Source organism: Arachis hypogaea, chromosome 18 (genome assembly GCF_003086295.3).
Source record: "Arachis hypogaea cultivar Tifrunner chromosome 18, arahy.Tifrunner.gnm2.J5K5, whole genome shotgun sequence".
In the NCBI taxonomy this organism is placed as follows: domain Eukaryota; kingdom Viridiplantae; phylum Streptophyta; class Magnoliopsida; order Fabales; family Fabaceae; genus Arachis; species Arachis hypogaea.
Genome location: NC_092053.1, coordinates 96015281 through 96034981, shown reverse-complemented (window position 1 = coordinate 96034981; position 19701 = coordinate 96015281). Strand labels below are relative to the sequence as shown.

The following is a 19701-nucleotide window of genomic DNA, read 5'->3' as shown; positions in this document are numbered from 1 at the left end:
CTTTTTAAAATTTAGTTGTTTCTTATGAGTCAAATCAAATTTTCAATTTAAAAATTCTATCTTTTTCAAATCTTTTTCAAAAATCAAATCTTTTTCAATTTTTCCTTCATATTTTCGAAAACTTTATGATTGATTTTCAAAATCTTTTTCTTATTTCTAAATCATATTTTCGAAATTAATGCTAACAATTAATATGATTGATTCAAAAATTTTAAGTTTGTTACTTGCCTCTTAAGAAAGGTTCAATCTTTAAATTTTAAAATCAAATATTTTTGTTTCTTGTTAGTCAAGTAATCAACTTTAACTTTCAAAATCAAATCTTTTTAAAATTCTTTTTCAAATCTTTTTCAAAATAAAATTTCAATCACATCTTTTTCAAAATTTAATTTCAAAATCTTTTCTAACTTTTTATCTTTTCAAATTTGATTTTCAAATCTTTTTCAATTAACCACTTTACTTTTTGTTTAATTCTTATCTTTTTCAAAACTACCTAACTAACTCCCTCTCTAGTTTTCAAAAATCCCTTTCCTCTTTTTCAAATTTCCTTTTTAATTAACTAATTATTTTAATTTCAATTTAATTTTATTTCAATTTTAATTTTCAAAATTTAACTTTAAATTTTTTTTAATTTAATTAATTTTCAAAATTCCCTCTCTCTCATCTCCTTCTAATTATTTATTTATTTACTAACACTTCTCTTCATCTCAAAATTCGAACTTTCTCTTCCTCTTGGTGTTCGAATTTCTCTTCTTCTATTCTTCTCTTCTTATACTTGCATAAGGAATCTCTATAATGTGACATAGAGGATTCCATATTTTCTTTTCTGTTTTCTTCTTTTTCATATGAGCAGGAACAAGGACAAGAACATTCTTGTTGAAGCTGATCCTAAACCTGAAAGGACTCTGAAGAGGAAGCTAAGGGAAGCTAAAGCACAACTCTCTGGAGAAAATCTAACTGAAAATTTCGAAAAAGAAGGAGACATGGCCGAAAATAATAATAATGCAAGGAAGATGCTTGGTGACTTTACTGCACCTAATTCCAATTTATATGGAAGAAGCATCTCAATCCCTGCCATTGGAGCAAACAATTTTAAGCTGAAACCTCAATTAGTTTCTCTGATGCAACAGAATTGCATGTTTTATGGACTTCCATCAGAAGATCCTTTTCAGTTCTTAACTGAATTCTTACAGATCTGTGATACTGTTAAGACCAATGGGGTTGATCCCGAGGTCTACAGGCTTATGCTTTTCCCGTTTACTGTAAGTCACAGAGCTAGAGTATGGTTGGACTCTCAACCTAAAGATAGCCTGAACTCTTGGGATAAGCTGGTCACGGCTTTCTTAGCCAAGTTCTTTCCTCCTCAAAAGCTTAGTAAGCTTAGAGTGGATGTTTAAACCTTCAGACAGAAAGAAGGAGAATCCCTCTATGAAGCTTGGGAGAGATACAAGAAACTGACCAAAAAGTGTACTTCTGACATGCTTTCAGAATGGACCATCCTGGATATATTCTATGATAGTCTTTCTGAATTATCTAAAATGTCATTGGACCATTTTGTAGGTGGATCCATTCACCTAAAGAAAACGCCTGCAGAAGCTCAAGAACTCATTAACATGGTTGCAAATAACTAGTTCATGTATACTTCTGAAAGGAATTCTGTGAGTAATGGGACGCCTATGAAAAAGGGAGTTCTTGAAATTGATACTCTGAATGCCATATTGGCTCAGAATAAAATATTGACTCAGCAAGTCAATATGATTTCTCAGAGTCTGAATGGATTGAAGGAATCATCCAGCAGTACTAAAGAGGCCTCTTCTGAAGAAGAAGCTTATGATCCTGAGAACCCTGCAATAGCAGAGGTGAATTACATGGGTGAACCCTATGGAAACACCTATAATCCCTCATGGAGGAATCATCCAAATTTCTCATGGAAGGATCAACAAAAGCCTCAACAGGGCTTTAATAATGGTGGAAGAAACAGGTTTAGCAATAGCAAACCTTTTCCATCATCCACTCAGCAAAAGACAGAGAGTTCTGAGCATAATCCATCTAGCTTAGCAAACATAGTCTCTGATCTATCTAAGGCCACTTTAAGTTTCATGAATGAAACAAGGTCCTCCATTAGGAATTTGGAGGCACAAGTGGGCCAGCTGAGTAAAAGAGTCACTGAAATCCCTCCTAGTACTCTCCCAAGCAATACAGAAGAGAATCTAAAAAGAGAGTGCAAGGCCATTGATTTAACCATCATAGCCGAACCTACAAGGGAGGGAGAGGACGTGAATCCCAGTGAGGAAGACCTCCTGGGACGTCCAGTGATCAACAAGGAGTTTCCCTCTGAGGAACCAAAGAAATTTGAGGCTCATCTTGAGACCATAGAGATTCCATTGAACCTCCTTATGCCATTCATGAGCTCTAATGAGTATTCTTCTTCTGAAGAGAATGAAGATGTCACTGAAGAGCAAGTTGCCAAGTACCTGGTGCAATCATGAAGCTGAATGCCAAATTATTTGGTAATGAGACTTGGGAAGATGAACCTCCCTTGTTCATCAATGAACTGAGTGATCTGGATCAACTGACATTGCCTCAGAAGAAACAGGATCCTGGAAAGTTCTTAATACCTTGTACCATAGGCACCATGACCTTTGAGAAGGCTCTATGTAACCTTAGGTTAGGGATAAACCTCATGCCACTCTCTGTAATGGAGAAACTGGGAATCTTTGATGTGCAAGCTGCCAGAATCTCATTAGAGATGGCAGACAACTCAAGAAAATAGGCTTATGGACAAGTAGAGGACGTGCTAGTAAAGGTTAAAGGCCTTTACATCCCTGCTGATTTCATAATCCTAGACACTGGGAAGGATGGTGATTGATGTGGACAGAGGAGAATTGATCCTTCAACTGAATGAGGACAACCTTGTGTTTAAAACTCAAGGATCTCCTTCTGTAACCATGGAGAGGAAGCATGAAAAGCTTCTCTCACTGCAGAGTCAACCAGATTCCCCACAGTCAAACTCTAAGTTTGGTGTTGGGAGGTTCCAACAATGCTCTGAACATCTGTGAGGCTCCATGAGAGCTCACTGTCAAGCTATTCACATTAAAGAAGCGCTTGTTGGGAGGCAACCCAATGTTATCTAATTATATTTATTTATTTTCCATTGTTATTTTATGTGTTCTTTAGGTTGATGATCATGTGAAGTCACAAAAACTACTGAAAAATCAAAAACAGAATGAAAAATAGAATGAAAAACAGCACACCCTAGAGGAGAATAGTCTGGCATTTAAACACCAGAAATAAGCATTTGTCTGGCGTTTAATGCTAGAAACAGGCACCAAGCTGGCGTTTAACGCCAGAAACAAGCATCTACCTGGCGTTAAACGCCAGAACAGAGCATGGAAGTGGCGTTTAACGCCAAAAACAGGCAGCAGTCTGGCGTTAAACGCCAGGATTGCATGTATAGGGCGTTTTACACGTCTAAAGGGTGCAGGGATGAAAAATCCTTGACACCTCAGGATCTATGGATCCCACAGGATTCCCACATGATCTGTAGACCCCACAGGATTCCCACCACTTCTTCTCTCCCCTTCACACCTTTTCATAACTCTCTTCCCCAAATACCCTTCACCAATCACTTCAATCACTCTTTCCCATCACCCCCTCACCACTCACATCCATCTTCTCTTCCCCATAAATCCCACCTACCTTCAAATTCAAAATATTTTCCCTCCCAAACCCAACCCTAATGGCCAAAACTTAACCCTCTCCCCCTCCTATATAAACCCCTCATTCCTTCTTCATTTTCACACAACACAACCCTAACTTCTCACCTTGGCCGAAACACCTCACCCTCCATCTCCTCCATTTTCTTCTTCTTCTACTACTTTCTTTCTTCTTTTGCTCGGGAATAAGCAAACATTTTAAGTTTGGTGTGGTAAAAGCATAGCTTTTTATTTTTCCATAACCATTTATGGCACCTAAGACCAGAGAAACCTCTAGAAAGAGGAAAGGGAAGGCAATTGCTTCCACCTTTGAGTCATGGGAGATGGAGAGATTCATCTCAAAGGTCCATCAAGACCACTTCTATGAAGTTGTGGCCAAGAAGAAAGTGATCCCTGAGGTTCCTTTCAAGCTCAAGAAGAATGAGTATCCAGAGATCCGACTTGAAATCCAAAGAAGAGGTTGGGAAGTTCTCACCAACCCCATTCAACAAGTCAGGATCCTAATGGTTCAAGAGTTCTATGCAAACGCATGGATCACTAGGAACCATGATCAAAGTGTGAACCCGAATCCAAAGTATTGGCTTACCATGGTTCGGGGAAAATACTTAGATTTCAGTCCAGAAAATGTAAGGCTGGCGTTCAACTTGCCAATGATGGAAGAGAACGCACGCCCCTACACAAGAAGGGTCAACTTTGATCAAAGGTTGGACCAAGTCCTCATAGACATATGTGAGGAAGGAGATCAATGGAAAATTGACTCAAGAGGCAAGCCGGTTCAATTAAGAAGGCATGACCTCAAACCAGTGGCTAGGGAATGGCTAGAGTTCATTCAATGCTCAATCATTCCTACTAGTAACCGGTCTGAAGTTACTATAGACTGGGCCATCATGATCCATAGTATCATGATTGGAGAAGAGGTGGAAGTTCATGAGATTATACCTCAAGAACTCTACAAGGTGGCTAACAAGTCCTCCACTTGGGCAAGGTTAGCCTTTTCTCACCTCATTTGCCACCTCTGCAATTCGGCTGGAATTGACATAGAGGGAGACATCCTCATTGAAGAGGACAAGCCCATCACTAAGAAAAGGATGGAGCAAATAAGAGATCATGGACCTCAACATGAGCATGAGGAAATTCCTCACCATGAAATCCCTGAGATGCCTCAGGGGATGCACTTTCCTCCACAGAATTATTGGAAACAAATCAACACTTCCCTAGGAGAATTAAGTTCCAACATGGGACAACTAAGGGTGGAGCATCAAGAGCACTCCATCATCCTCCATGAAATTAGAGAAGATCAAAGAGCTATGAGGGAGGAGCAAGAAAGACAAGGAAGAGACATAGAGGAGCTCAAGAGCATCATTGGTTCTTCAATAAGAGGAAGACACCACCCTCACTAAGGTGGACTCATTCCTTAATCTCTTTGTTTATTTATTTTCTTGTTTTTCGATTTCTGAGCTTTATGTTTATTTACATTTGTGTCTTATTACATGATCATTAGTGTCTAAGTGTCTATGCCTTAAAGTTATGAATATGAATCCATCACCTCTCTTGAATGAAAAATGTTTTAATTACAAAAGAACAAGAAGTACAGGGTTTCAAATTCATCCTTGAAACTAGTTTAATTATTTTGATGTGGTGACAATACTTTTTTTTCTGAATGAATGCTTGAACAGTGCATATGTCTTTTGAAGTTGATGTTTATGAATGTTAAATATGTTGGCTCTTGAAGAATAAGAAAAAGGAGACATGTTATTTGATAATCTGAAAAATCATAAAAAATGATTCTTGAAGCAAGAAAAAGCGGTGAATACAAAAGCTTGCGAAAAAAAAAGAAAAAGAAAAATAGCGAAAAAAAAAAAAGAAAAAGAAAAGGCAAGAAGAAAAATCCAAAAGCTCTTAAAACCAAAAGGCAAGAGCAAAAAGCCAATAGCCCTTAAAATCAAAAGGTAAGGGTAATAAAAAAGATCCAAGGCTTTGAGTATCAGTGGATAGGAGGGCCTAAAGGAATAAAATTCTAGCCTAAGCGGCTAAACCAAGCTGTCCCTAACCATGTGCTTGTGGCGTGAAGGTGTCAAGTGAAAACTTGAGACTGAGCGGTTAAAGTCGAGGTCCAAAGCAAAAACAGAGTGTGCTTAAGAACCCTGGACACCTCTAATTGGGGACTTTAGCAAAGCTGAGTCACAATCTGAAAAGGTTCACCCAGTCATGTGTCTGTGGCATTTATGTATCCGGTGGTAATACTGGAAAACAAAGTGCTTAGGGCCACGGCCAAGACTCATAAAGTAGCTATGTTCAAGAATCAACATACTGAACTAGGAGAATCAATAACACTATCTGAATTCTAAGTTCCTATAGATGCCAATCATTTTGAACTTCAATGGATAAAGTGAGATGCCAAAACTATTCAAGAGGCAAAAAGCTACAAGTCCTGCTCATCTGATTGGAGCTAAGTTTCATTGATATTTTAGAATTTATAGTATATTCTCTTCTTTTTATCCTATTTGATTTTCATTTGCTTGGGGACAAGCAACAATTTAAGTTTGGTGTTGTGATGAGCGGATAATTTATACGCTTTTTGGCATTGTTTTTACTCAGTTTTCAGTATAATTTAATTAGTTTTTAGTATATTTTTATTAGTTTTTAATTAAAATTCACATTTCTAGACTTTACTATGAGTTTGTGTATTTTTCTGTAATTTCAGGTATTTTTTGGCTGAAATTGAGGGACCTGAGCAAAATTCAGATTCAGAGGTTGAAGAAGGACTGCAGATGTTGTTGGATTCTGACCTCCCTGCACTCAAAGTGGATTTTCTGGAGCTACAGAACTCCAAATGGCACGCTCTCAATTGCGTTGGAAAGTAGACATCCAGGACTTTCCAGCAATATATAATGGTCCATACTTTGCTCGAGTTTAGATGACGCAAATTGGCGTTCAACTCCAGTTCCATGCTGCATTCTGGAGTTAAACGCCAGAAACAGGTTGCAAAGTGGAGTTAAACACCAGAAACAGGTTACAAATTGGCGTTCAACTCCAAGAGAAGCCTTTACACGTGTAAAGCTCAATGCTCAACCCAAGCACACACCAAGTGGGCCCCGGAAGTGGATTTCTGCATCATTTACTCATTTCTGTAAACCCTAGTAACTAGTTTAGCATAAATAGGACTTTTTACTATTGTATTTAAATCTTTGGATTATCTTTAGTTTCATCTTTAGATCACGTTTAGGGGCTGGCCTCTCGGCCATGCCTGGACCTTCATCACTTATGTATTTTTAACGGTAGAGTTTCTACACACCATAGATTAAGGTGTGGAGCTCTGCTGTTCCTCATGAATTAATGCAAAGTACTATTGTTTTTCTATTCAATTCAAGCTTATTCCTATTCTAAGATATCCATTCGCACCCAAGAACATGATGAATGTGATGATTATGTGACACTTATCATCATTCTTACTTATGAATGCGTGCCTGACAAACACTTCTGTTCTACATGCAAACAAGCTAGAATGAATATCTCTTAGATATCTAATACAGAGGACCGAGTCCAAGATATTAGAATCTTCGTGGTATAAGTTAAAACCCATGGACGGCCATTCCTGAGATCTGGAAAGTCTAAACTTTGTCTGTGGTATTCCGAGTAGGATTTGGAAAGGGATGGCTGTGACGAGCTTCAAACTCGCGAGTGCTGGGCGTAGTGACAGACGCAAAAGGATAGTAAATCCTATTCCAGTATGATCGAGAACCGACAGATGATTAGCCATGCAATGACAGTGCATTGGACCATTTTCACAGAGAGGATGGGATGTAACCATTGACAACAGTGATGCCCTACATAAAGCTTGCCATAGAACGGAGTAGGAATGATTGGATGAAGACAGCAGGAAAGCAGAGGTTCAAAGGAATGAAAGCATCTCTATACGCTTATCTGAAATTCTCACCAATGAATTACATAAGTACCTCTATCTTTATTTTACGTTTTATTTATCTTTTTATTATCAATTCACCATAACCATTTGAATCCGCCTGACTGAGATTTACAAGGTGACCATAGCTTGCTTCAGGCCGACAATCTCCGTGGGATCGACCCTTATTCACATAAGGTTTATTACTTGGACGACCCAGTGCACTTGCTGGTTAGTTGTGCGAAGTTGTGATAAAGAGTTGAGATTACAATTGTGCGTACCAAGTTGTTGGCGCCATTGATGATCACAATTTCGTGCACCAGGAGCAAAGTGGAAGGGGAAGTGGGTTTTATAGGGGTGGGAAGAGGGGTCTGGAAGGTGGGAATGGTGAAAGAATTGAATGTTTTCCTGCTTGGGAGTGGCGCCTAGCGTGGAAAGAGGCGTCAACTCCTATCCCTTTAGCTTTCTTCAGTTGTTTGAGTCCCAAAGTATAAGTACACTTTGACTCCCTGACTTAATAAGCTATCAATCATGTGGGCCCCACCTTTTCCTGAAAATTCAATCCGAGAAACCCCATCAGTAAGAATGCTTCATATTCTCTAAATTGAAAAGCAATTAATGGGTGTTTTTTCGGACACCAAACTTATTTTCTTTGCATATAGTAAATTGGTTTTATCATTGGACTTTAATGTGTACATAATGGGTGGAATAAATTTAATTCTTTCACACTCTTCAACTTCCAATCCCTACGTACACAATAAAGGCGCCATTCATGCATCCACCAAATTACTAATTGCATTCAAACTTAAACCAAATTGGGCTTTCTGTGTGAATTTTTTATGGTGGTGGCCACACCAAACTTAATTTTTGGGCTTACTTCCAAGGTTAATTCAATCAAGTTCTGTTGTAAGCCTAAGTTAAGTGGGTTAATGGCCACACCAAACTTAGCTTTTTAGCTAGTTCTTTAGCCCAATCAATCAACCTCACTCAGTGTTGTACTTCCAGCAAACTAGAAACAAAATCAAATGACTATCAACTAATTAACTAATCATATAGGACTGCAAATTAAACTACCTAAGTGGCTAACATAAACTACTTCTAGAAAGCATGAAAAATTAAAGGATATAGATGTTGGGTGCCTCCCAACTAGCGCTTCTTTAACGTCACTAGCTTGACGTTCCTTCCTCCTTAGTTGAAGTTGTAGCTCACTCTCTGCTCATCCAATGAGTCCCCCAAATAATGCTTGAGTCTGTGGCCATTGACAGTTAAAGTCCTCTGTGTCTTGTCCTCCATAAGCTCTACATGACCATATGGAGAAACCTTAAGAACTGTGAAGGGTCCAGACCATCTTGACTTGAGTTTCCCAGGGAAGAACTTGAGCCTTGAGTTATACAGCAACACTTTTTGGCCTTCTACAAACTCCCTTTTAGCTAGCTTTTAATCATGCCACCTCTTTGCTTTGTCCTTGTAGATTTTGGCATTTTCATAAGCTTGTGATCTGAATTCATCTAACTCATTGAGTTGTAGTAGTCTTCTTTCTCCAGCAGCTTGATTGTCAAAGTTTAACATCTTTAGAGCCCAAAATACTCTATGTTCAAGCTCCACTGGTAGATGACAAGCCTTCCCAAACACCAATTGGTATGAAGACATGCCAATAGGTGTCTTGAAGGCTGTTCTATAAGCCCATAGTGCATCATCTAGCTTCTTGGACCAATCTTTTCTTGTGTTTCCAACAGTCTTCTCAAGGATTCTCTTGAGCTCCCTATTTGAAATTTCAGCTTGACCATTGGTTTGTGGGTGGTATGGGGTTGCTACCTTGTGCTTGACACCATATTTTAGGAGGAGTGTCTCAAGTTGCTTGTTGCAAAAGTGAGTCCCCCCATCACTCATAACGGCTCTTGGAACCCCAAATCTGTTAAATATATTCTTCCTGAAGAAATTAATCACCACTTTGTTATCATTTGTTGGAGTAGCTATAGCCTCTACCCATTTTGACACATAATCCACAGCCATCAATATGTAATTGTTTGAGTATGAGGGTGGAAATGGTCCCATGAAATCAATCTCCCAAACATCAAACAATTCCAACTCCATAAATGAATCTCTGTGTCATCTCATTTTTTTTGGGTAGGTTGCCAGCTCTTTGACATTCATTGCACCTTGTCACAAACTCTTTTCCATCTTTGAATATTGTTGGCCAAAAGAACCCACACTATAGCACCTTTGCTGCAGTTCTTTCTCCACTAAAGTGTCCTCCATATATGGATCTATGGCAATGCTAAAGGACCTCTTGTCCTTCCTCATGAGAAATGCATCTTCTTAAAATCCCATCAGCACATTTCTTGAAAAGATAGGGCTCATCCTAAATGTAGTGTGATAAACCCCAATTTTATGGTTTATCTTGTGCTTATTTTGGGGGATTTTATCACCTTTTCTCACATTTATTCAACGAAATAGCATGGTTTTGTAATTCTCCCTTAATTTGTGCTTAAGTGTAAAAACATGCTTTTTAGGCCCTAAATTGGTGATTTAAATTCACTTTAATTCTATTCGATACCTTGATGTATTTGTTGAGTGATTTCAGGTTCATAAAGCAAGTATTGGATGGAGAAAGTGAAGAGAAAAGCATGCAAATTAGAGAAATCATGAAGAAATGAACTTTTAGAGAATTGAGGGCCACGCACACGCGTCATGCACGCATATGCGTGCATTGGAGATTTTCAAGCCACGCGCACGCGTCACTCACGCGTACGCGTGAATAGATGTTTTTGCCATCGACATGCACGCGTCACCCACGCGTACGCGTGACGCTCGGCACGTGACCCACTTAAAGTGAAATCGCTAGGGCAATTTTATGAGCTGCCTAGGCCCAAATCCAACTCGTTTCTGAGGGTATTTCATGCAGAATTCAAGCTTGAGCAAGGGGGGAGCACTTAGTTAGTGATGATGAGCCTTTAGTTAGTTTTCTAGAGAGAGAAGCTCCCTCTTCTCTCTAGAATTAGGTTAGGATTAGGTTAATTTCTCTTAGATCTATGGTTTAATTCTTGTTTTCATCTTGTTTCATTTATGAATTCTTGCTTCTACACCTTTATTCTCATAGTTTGTGATATTAATTTTACTTTCATGTCTCTTTTATGCTCATGTACTCATATTGGATTTGGATCTCTTTAATGCAATTTAATATTTGATGCTCTTTTATTGTTAATTTGAGTTGTGAATTTTACTTTTCTTGTAATTGGTAGTTGGTAGATTTATATTTCTTGCACTTTTACTATGCTTTCCCTTTATGCCTTCCAAGTGTTTGACAAAATGCTTAGTTGGATGTTAGAGTAGATTTTGAGCATTATTGGCTTGGAAAGAGTAATTAGGTGATCTTGAGTCATGAATACCCAACTCATGTTGGTGATCTAGAGTTGTTAGCTAGTATTGTTTTCATTAACTCTAATCTCTTACTAATTCACTTAGTGAGTTTATTAGGACATTTGGATTGAGATTAGCTAGTCTGTTAGACTTTCTTCGAGTGTGAAGATAACATGATACCTTCCTCCATCGTCGGAGATGACGTAGTAAGATAAATTCTTGTTTATTATTGTGACGTGATTGACTAGTCTTGTTTGACATTCTCCCTATGCGAAGATAACATGATACCTTCTTCCATTTGTTGGAGTTAACTAAATAAGATGACTTAATCATTGCATGACTATGATAGAAAGCCTATATTCTCAATCTTTGCCATGAATGTCTCTTTTTATTAATTGCTTTCTTTAAATTGCTTGCTTGATTTACTCTTCTTGTCATTTAAATTCTGGTCATTTATTTTATTGCTCCTTTATCAAACCAAACCCTTGTTCCTTCATAGCCAATAATCATTCACTTCATTGCAATTCCTTGTGAGACGACCTAGAGTCTAAATACTTTGATTAATTTTTATTGGAGTTTGTACTTGTGACAACACCATATTTTTGCATGTGAGGATTCTTTGTTGGTTTAGAACTATACTTGCAACGAGATTTTATTTGTGAAATTCTAGACCGTGCAAGGAATTCGAACATCAAAATGGCGCCATTGCCGAGGAATTGCAATGGTGCTATGTTATTGGCTATTGTATATATTGTGAATGGCTTGATTTTTGGTTTGTTTGTTAAGTTTTGCTAGTTTTAGGATTTTGTTCTCTTTGTTTCTTATTAATACTTGTTTTTATTTTATCTTTCACTATGAATTCTCATCCTTTTGGCTATGAGTGTGGTTCTAACTATGTTGTAGGAGATGGAAGCTACAATGAGGATATGCATCAAGGAAAGAACAACCAAAGGTGGGAGGAACCGCAAGCTTATGGACAACCTTCATGGCAACAACCTCCACCAATGTACTATGCTCAAGAGCCATACCAAGATGTATACCAATCTAATGTGTGTGATGATCCTCATTGGGGTTGTCAACCACAATCATCATATGCATATGATCCCACTCCTCAATATAGCCCTCCACCACACTCACAAGCCTCATACCACCATTCACCTCCATATGACTCCAACCCATATCCACCATACCAACCACCATATGAACCATATCTAGAGCCACCACCATTCCAATACTAATACTCCCATGGACCATAAAATCCATACACACCACCTCAAGAATTTCACCAATATGAACTACCTTCCAACTACAATGCCCTTCCCTCAAATAATGAACCCTCTCTTCCACCACTACCTCCCAATGAAGCCCTCATACTAGAACTAAGAGATCTTGAATCTCGTATCTTAAGGCAACACGAGGAGGATGAAAAAAAGTTTGAGGAGTTAAGAGCCAAGATGGCTATCATGGTAGAAGCCATTGGCAACATAGTCTCATCCTGCCTAAGCTTGCACGATCAAAGCACTCCCATTGTTGAATGTGGAGAAAAAACCAAAGAGCTTAGTAAGGGAGTGGAATTGGAGCTTCAAGGTGGAGAAGAAGAGTTAAAGCGAGAAATGTAACAAGAGGAGAAGGTAGAGATGATTGAACCAAAAGAAGTAGTAGTTGGAACCTTAGGATGTGTTGAGTACTTAGAGGAATCACAAATTGAAGAGCCTTCTTCCATGGAATTTGAAGTTGATATTGAGGAGGAGAGTGCACAACCTCCAAAGCACAATGTTATTGAAGAATTGGAAGAAGTGTCCCAAGCAATAGGCCCTCCTATTTATGATGATTCCGTATCAACATATGATCCTTTTAAGTTTGAGGAATCCTTCCCCACTATGCTTGGGATTGATGATGAGGTGGACCTCACTAAACCACCCATTTATGATTTGAACGATGGGGAAGAGCTTGAAGAACTTGGTGAAGAAGCATGGGAACTTGAGGGAGTTTGGCAAGAAGTAAAGCTTGAAGAACCTTGCCAAGTGGTGGAAGCCTCTAGGAGAGGATGGACGGGAGTAGAGCGTGCCTTGTCAAGATCATGGGGAACTCCTCCACCGGTTGTCATCCAATCCTTCATTTGAGTGGGTAAAACTTCTAACTCTTAGCTTTACTATCCCACTTGAATTTGGTTTTCTTGAGACGGATAGCCAACTTAGGGCGCTTTGCGAAATTAAGCGTAAGAGGAGGATGTCTAGTGGTAGGCGTTGTAAGTCTAGGCTCATTATGGTTGAAGCTTCAAGGAGCAAGGGTTAGACTAGTGCTCAATTGGATGGGTCTAGGAGGATAGTTTGGTGTCCTCATAAGAATTCGGCTTTTCTACCACCCAGAGGGAACCAATGTGATCAACTTGAAGATGGGTGTGAAAACAAAGTGTGGGATCCCATATTACAAGAGGAGGATCAACTTTGGAAGCCCATGGTTTGTGGAGAACTCCATCAAAGCTTGGAGTTATTAACTTTGAATGATGAAGCACAATGGAAGTCCAAGCATTGGTGGATGTTCGAGGATGGATTCAAGCGCAAGCCACCTTGATGAGAGCTCCCCATAAGTCCAACTTAAGGACAATAAACAAAAGTGCTAGGTGGGAGACAACCCACCATGGTAAACTCTTTCCTTTTTCTCTTTTGTAAATATTGGTAAAATTAGTTTAATTTTATGTTTTGTTTAGTTAGTTGAGTTTAGTTGGGGGTCTTGTAGGTTAAATAAGGTTTTATGATGTTTTGATAGTTGTTTGGAGGTTTGGAATGCTTGGTTTGGTGCAAAAACATTGAAAAATTTTGAAAAACAGAGCACCAAACCACGCATACGCATGATTCAAGCATTTCCAACCATCCACGCGCACGCATCATGCACGCGTACGCGTGGATTGCATATTTTCACCCCCAAGCCATTTTTTCTAAGAGTTGCGCGAATGGCGCGCGCACACTGTGCCTTTCGCGCAAAGCTGGTCACGCGTACGCGTCGCGCCCATTTCACCATTCCATGCGCACGCGTCACTGTCGCGCACGCGTGGCCTGCCCTGCATCAACCATCTTCTTTTCTTCTCTTCTTTCCATTTCTTTCCTTCTTCTCTCTTCTCTTCCTTTCTTTCCACCCTTCAAGCATCATCCAACACTACCAAACACCATATAACACTATTTCTTTAGTAACTAGTTAGTTTAATTTTTGTCTAATTTTTATTTTCCATTATAAGTGTTGGATTACTAATCTTGTTTACTGTTTTACTGCTGCTTATTACTAATAGGATGTTAGTCTAACATCATTGTTGTTAATTGTCATTGTTGGATTTCTTTGTTGAGGTTATATTTGATTACTTGGTTTGGAACTTTTCATGCTTAATGCTTTTGAATACCAAGTACATGTTACTTTGCCTTCATGCATCTTAACTCTTTGAATTGCATGTTTTGGCCACCATACATTCATCATCCATTGTTAGGCAATTGTACATTACCAATGCATTTTTTTAAGGATGCTTGTTCTGATTGAGCATCACCTATTTCATGCATTAAGATTTGTGGAATTGTGGAATTGGATCGGAAGCTTACCTAGTGACATATTTTTTAGCTTTCCAAGCTTTGTGGACCATGCTTGCTATGTGATTGATTTTAACTCTTACATCTCTTTTTCTAAGTTCCATAGCATCCATGTCTTCCACCTCTATGTCACTTAGGTGTTACAACAACTTCAATATGTGTCATTGTTTGATGTGTGAGCTCTCCATACCATTTTGTTCACCAAGTTACTTACACATCAATCAATGTCCATTAATTATCCAATTTCACAATTGCTTGATCTTTGACTTGAATGCTTTCATGCTTCTTTATTACTTGTTTGGTTGTCTTAGCCTACAAGTTTAAAGCATCCCAAGCACACTAGATTGAGTGAAGTGTATGCTTTCTTTTGTATAATTGTGACATAGCTTTTAAAGCTAGTATGTGTGTTCTAAACCGCATGCAACTTAGAATGCACACACCTATTTTTTATTAATGTCACACTAATTCACTCACTCCATTCTAGTAGGTTACCTCATTCCAATAATTTACGCTTCCTTGCTTTTTATTTTCTCATCTTACGGTGTTATTCTCTATTTTTCATGACTGATGTACCATAAGCAAAAATGGAAGCGGAAAAAAGAACACGTAGCACCGGTTGATCCGCCAGCTGAGGGTGGCAATTCGGAGAGTCGCCGTACCCCCTTGCTCATCTTTGAGTGCACTGAGGACGGTGCAAAATTTTAAGTGTGGGGAGGTCGTCCGACCATTCGGCGTTTTTAGGTGACAAATTTCTAATTCCAACACTTTTGTATTTTATTTTTAGGTCTTTTAGGATTTTCAGTTGCATTCTCTTGTTTTACATACATATACACAATAAGCTTAGTCAAATAATGAGATTCTCCAAGGATTTTTATCTATATGGCACCCCAATTGATTGAAGAAAAAAAATTTTTAGAACTTGCTTGAACTACATATTGTGGAACATGATTTTTGAGCTAAGAACACAAGCATGTGAGTTTTGAGCCTTAATTGTGTGGTTACATCATATAACCACTTATTTTCATTGTTGTGTGTATTATTCTCTTTCTATGATTGCAATCTTTGATTTGTTTGATTCTTCATGTCCATTATTTTGTGTATACATGCACTTACATGATTGAGGCCATTGTTTCAAATAGCTCACTTGCCCAAATAGCCTACCTTTTATCTTTCATTGTTAACCAACTTTGAGCCTATGCTTAACCCATTTGTCTTAATTGTAGCACATCACAAACCTAAGTGAAAAATAATAAATATCCCTTGTTTGGATCTTTGATTAGCTTAGGCTAGTGAGAGTGTTCATTATTTGATTTTGGGAGAGTTGGGAATATTGGGTAGAGATAAAAGTGTGTTTTTGTATTTTTTTGTTGAAAATTTTGGGAATTGGGTACATACTCATGTGTTAATTTAATGTTAAACCATATGTATTGATGCTTTTGTATATATTTTAGTTTGAAAAAAAATGAAATGAATGAGAAAAACAAAAAGAAAAAAAAATATATATATATATATATACATAAAAGAAGAAAAATAGAAAAGAAAGAAAAAGAAAAGCAATAAAAAGGGGACAAAATACCCCAAAGTGAAGTTCAATAATAATCAATGCATATGTGGAGTGATCAAAAAGAGAATGAGTATGTGAAAAAGCGAAGAATGGGTAGTTAGGTTAGCTTTGAAATAGTATAGGTTGTTATATAGGTTGGGTGGGAAGCTTATGTTAATCAAAGATTCAAATTTCTAGTTCACTTGACCATATGCATCCTTACCTTGACCCTAGCCCCATTACAACCTATGGGAAAGTCCTCATGATATTTACATGCGTGCATGAAATAATTGTTGATTGTTAGATGAAAAACAAATCTTGGAAAGCATGATTAGTAGAGAATTGAGTGAATCAACCCCATACACTTGACTGACTAGAGCCGATACACATCCGGTGAGGATTCGATCGCTCAATTACATGTTTCCACCCATGATCATCTATTCTTGCAAGTTTGTAAAATCTTTCAATAATTCAACTCAATTGTGGGTTTGATTTGACCGCTATGGCTTTAGCCCTTGTACTTACACATGTTTTCTTGGAAGTTGAGTTGTTTTGACCAAGTGATTGCATTCATATAGATAGTTGCATCTAGATAGGTTACAATTAGGTAGTTTACATTGAATAAATGTTGATACCCTTTTGCTTCTTTCTTCATTTTAGCATGAGGACATGCTTAGTTTAAGTGTGGGGAGGTTTGATAAACCCCAATTTTGTGGTTTATCTTGTGCTTATTTTGGGTAATTTTATCACCTTTTCTCACTTTTATTCAACGAAATAGCATCGTTTTGTAATTCTCCCTTAATTTGTGCTTAAGTAAAAAACATGCTTTTTAGGCCCTAAATTGGTGATTTTAATTCACTTTAATTCTATTCGATGCCTTGATGTGTTTGTTGACTGATTTCAGGTTCATAAGGCAAGTATTGGATGGAGGAAGTGAAGAGAAAAGCATGCAAAGTGGAGAAATCATGAAGAAATGAGCTTTTGGAGAATTGAGGGCCACGCGCATGCGTCATGCACGCGTACGCTTGCATTGGAGATTTTCAAGCCACGCGCAGGCGTCACTCATGCGTACGCGTGAATAGAGGTTTTTGCCATCGACGCGCACGCGTCACCCACGCATACACGTGACGCTCGGCACGTAACCCACTTAAAGTAAAATTGCTGGGGGAAATTTCTGAGCTGTCCAGGCCTAAATCCAACTCATTTCTGAGGGTATTTCATGCATAATTCAAGCTTGAACCAGGGGGAGAACTTAGTTAGTCATGATGAGCTTTAGTTAGTTTTCTAGAGAGAGAAGCTTCCTCTTCTCTCTAGAATTAGGTTAGGATTAGGTTAATTTCTCTTAGATCTAGGGTTTAATTCTTGTTTTCATCTTGTTTCATTTATGAATTCTTGCTTCTACACCTTTATTCTCTTAGTTTGTGATGTTAATTTTACTTTCATGTCTCTTTTATGCTCATGTACTCATATTGGATTTGGATCTCTTTAATGCAATTTAATATTTGATGCTCTTTTATTGTTAATTTGAGTTGTGAATTTTACTTTTCTTGCAATTGGTAGTTGGTAGATTTATATTTCTTGCCCTTTTACTATGCTTTCCTTTTATGCCTTCCAAGTGTTTGACAAAATCCTTGGTTGGATGTTAGAGTAGATTTTGAGCATTCTTGGCTTGGAAAGAGTAATTAGGTGATCTTGAGTCATGAATACCCAACTCATGTTGGTGATCTAGAGTTGTTAGCTAGTATTGTTTCCATTAACTCTAATCTCTTGCTAATTCACTTAATGAGTTGATTAGGACATTTGGATTGAGATTAACTAGTCTTGTTAGACTTTTTTCGAGTGTGAGGATAACATGATACCTTCCTCCATCGTCGGAGATGACGTAATAAGATAAATTCTTCTTTATTATTGTGACGTGATTGACTAGTCTTATTTGACATTCTCTCTATGTGAAGATAACATGATACCTTTTTTCATTTGTTGGAGTTAACTAAATAAGATGAATTAATCATTGCATGACTATGAGAGAAATCCTATATTCTCAATCTTTGCCATGAATGTCTCTCTTTATTAATTGCTTTCTTTAAATTGCTTGCTTGATTTACTCTTCTTGCCTTTTAAATTCTTGTCATTTATTTTGTTGCCCCTTTATCAAACCAAACCCCCTTTGTTCCTTCATAGCCAATAATCATTCACTTCATTGCAATTCCTTGAGAGACGAACCGGAGTCTAAATACTTCGATTAATTTTCATTGGGGTTTGTACTTGTGACAACACCATATTTTTGCATGTGAGGATTCTTTGTTGGTTTAGAACTATACTTGCAACGAGATTTTATTTGTGAAATTCTAGACCGTGTAAGGAATTCGAACATCATAGTGCTTAGCATCATTGATTAGCTTTCTTCTCATATGCTTGTTGATGTTGGAAGGTAGCTCTCCAATAGCCTTGAAATTGGCTATGTCCACAAACCAGGGAGCTTCTTGGATCATCATCAACTGTTCATCCAGAAAGCTCTCATTCACTGCAAGGTTGTGTGCTTCATCTTCCTCAATTGGGATCCTTGATAAGTGGTCAGCCACTTTGTTCTCTGCTCCACTTCTATCCTTAATCTCAATGTTAAATTCTTGAAGTAGCAAGATCCATCTTATCAGTCTAGGCTTAGATTCTTGCTTGGTTAACAAGTACTTAAGAACTGCATAGTCAATAAACACAATGACTTTAGAGCCAATAAGATATAATCTAAACTTATCAAATGCAAAGACTATAGCAAGGAGTTCCTTCTCTGTAGTGGTGTAGTTCCTTTGATTTTTTTTAAGAACTTTGCTAGCATAATAGATAACATGTACTAGCTTATCTTTTCTCTATCCTAAGACAGTATCAGCAGCAAAATCTGATGCATCACACATCAATTCAAAAGGTAAATTCCAGCTAGGTGGTGCTATAATAGGTACAGAGGAGAGTCTGTTTTTAAGCTCATCAAAGGCTTGCATGCATTCTCTATCAAAGATAAAAAGTACATTAGAGATAAGCAAGTTACTTAGAGGTTTGGCAATCTTTGAAAAATCTCTAATAAACCTCCTATAAAACCCAGCATGCCCCAAGAAACTCCTAATTGCTTTGACATTGCAAGGTGGGGATAATTTCTCAATTACTTCCACCTTAGCTTTGTCCACCTTTATGCCTCTTTTGGAGATTTTTTGACCAAGAACCACCCCTTCAGTGACCATAAAATGGCACTTTTTTCAGTTCAAAACTAGGTTGATTTCTTGACATCTCCTTAGCACCAAGGCAAGGTGGTGCAAGCACTTAGAAAATAAATCACCAAATATAGAAAATTCATCCATAAACACATCAATAAATCTTTCAATCATGTCAGAGAATATGGAGAGCATGCACCTTTAGAATGTGGCAGGTGCATTGCACAATCCAAAGGGCATTCTCCTATATGCAAAAACACCATAAGGACAAGTAAAGGAAGTCTTCTCTTGGTCTTTGGGGTCTACTACAACTGATTGTAGCCTGAGTATCCATCCAAAAAACAGTAGTATTCATGTCCGGCAAGCCTCTCTAGCATTTGATCCATGAAGGGTAGAGGAAAATGGTCCT

General features: G+C 38.0%; 1 non-coding gene across 1 annotated transcript; it reads right to left on the bottom strand.

The window, feature by feature from the left end:
- Window positions 1-1373: 1373 nt before the first annotated feature.
- On the bottom strand, window positions 1374-1481 carry LOC112774048 (small nucleolar RNA R71). Its single transcript, XR_003188561.1, has one exon. It is a non-coding gene; the product is annotated as a small nucleolar RNA R71 (small nucleolar RNA).
- Window positions 1482-19701: the final 18220 nt, after the last annotated feature.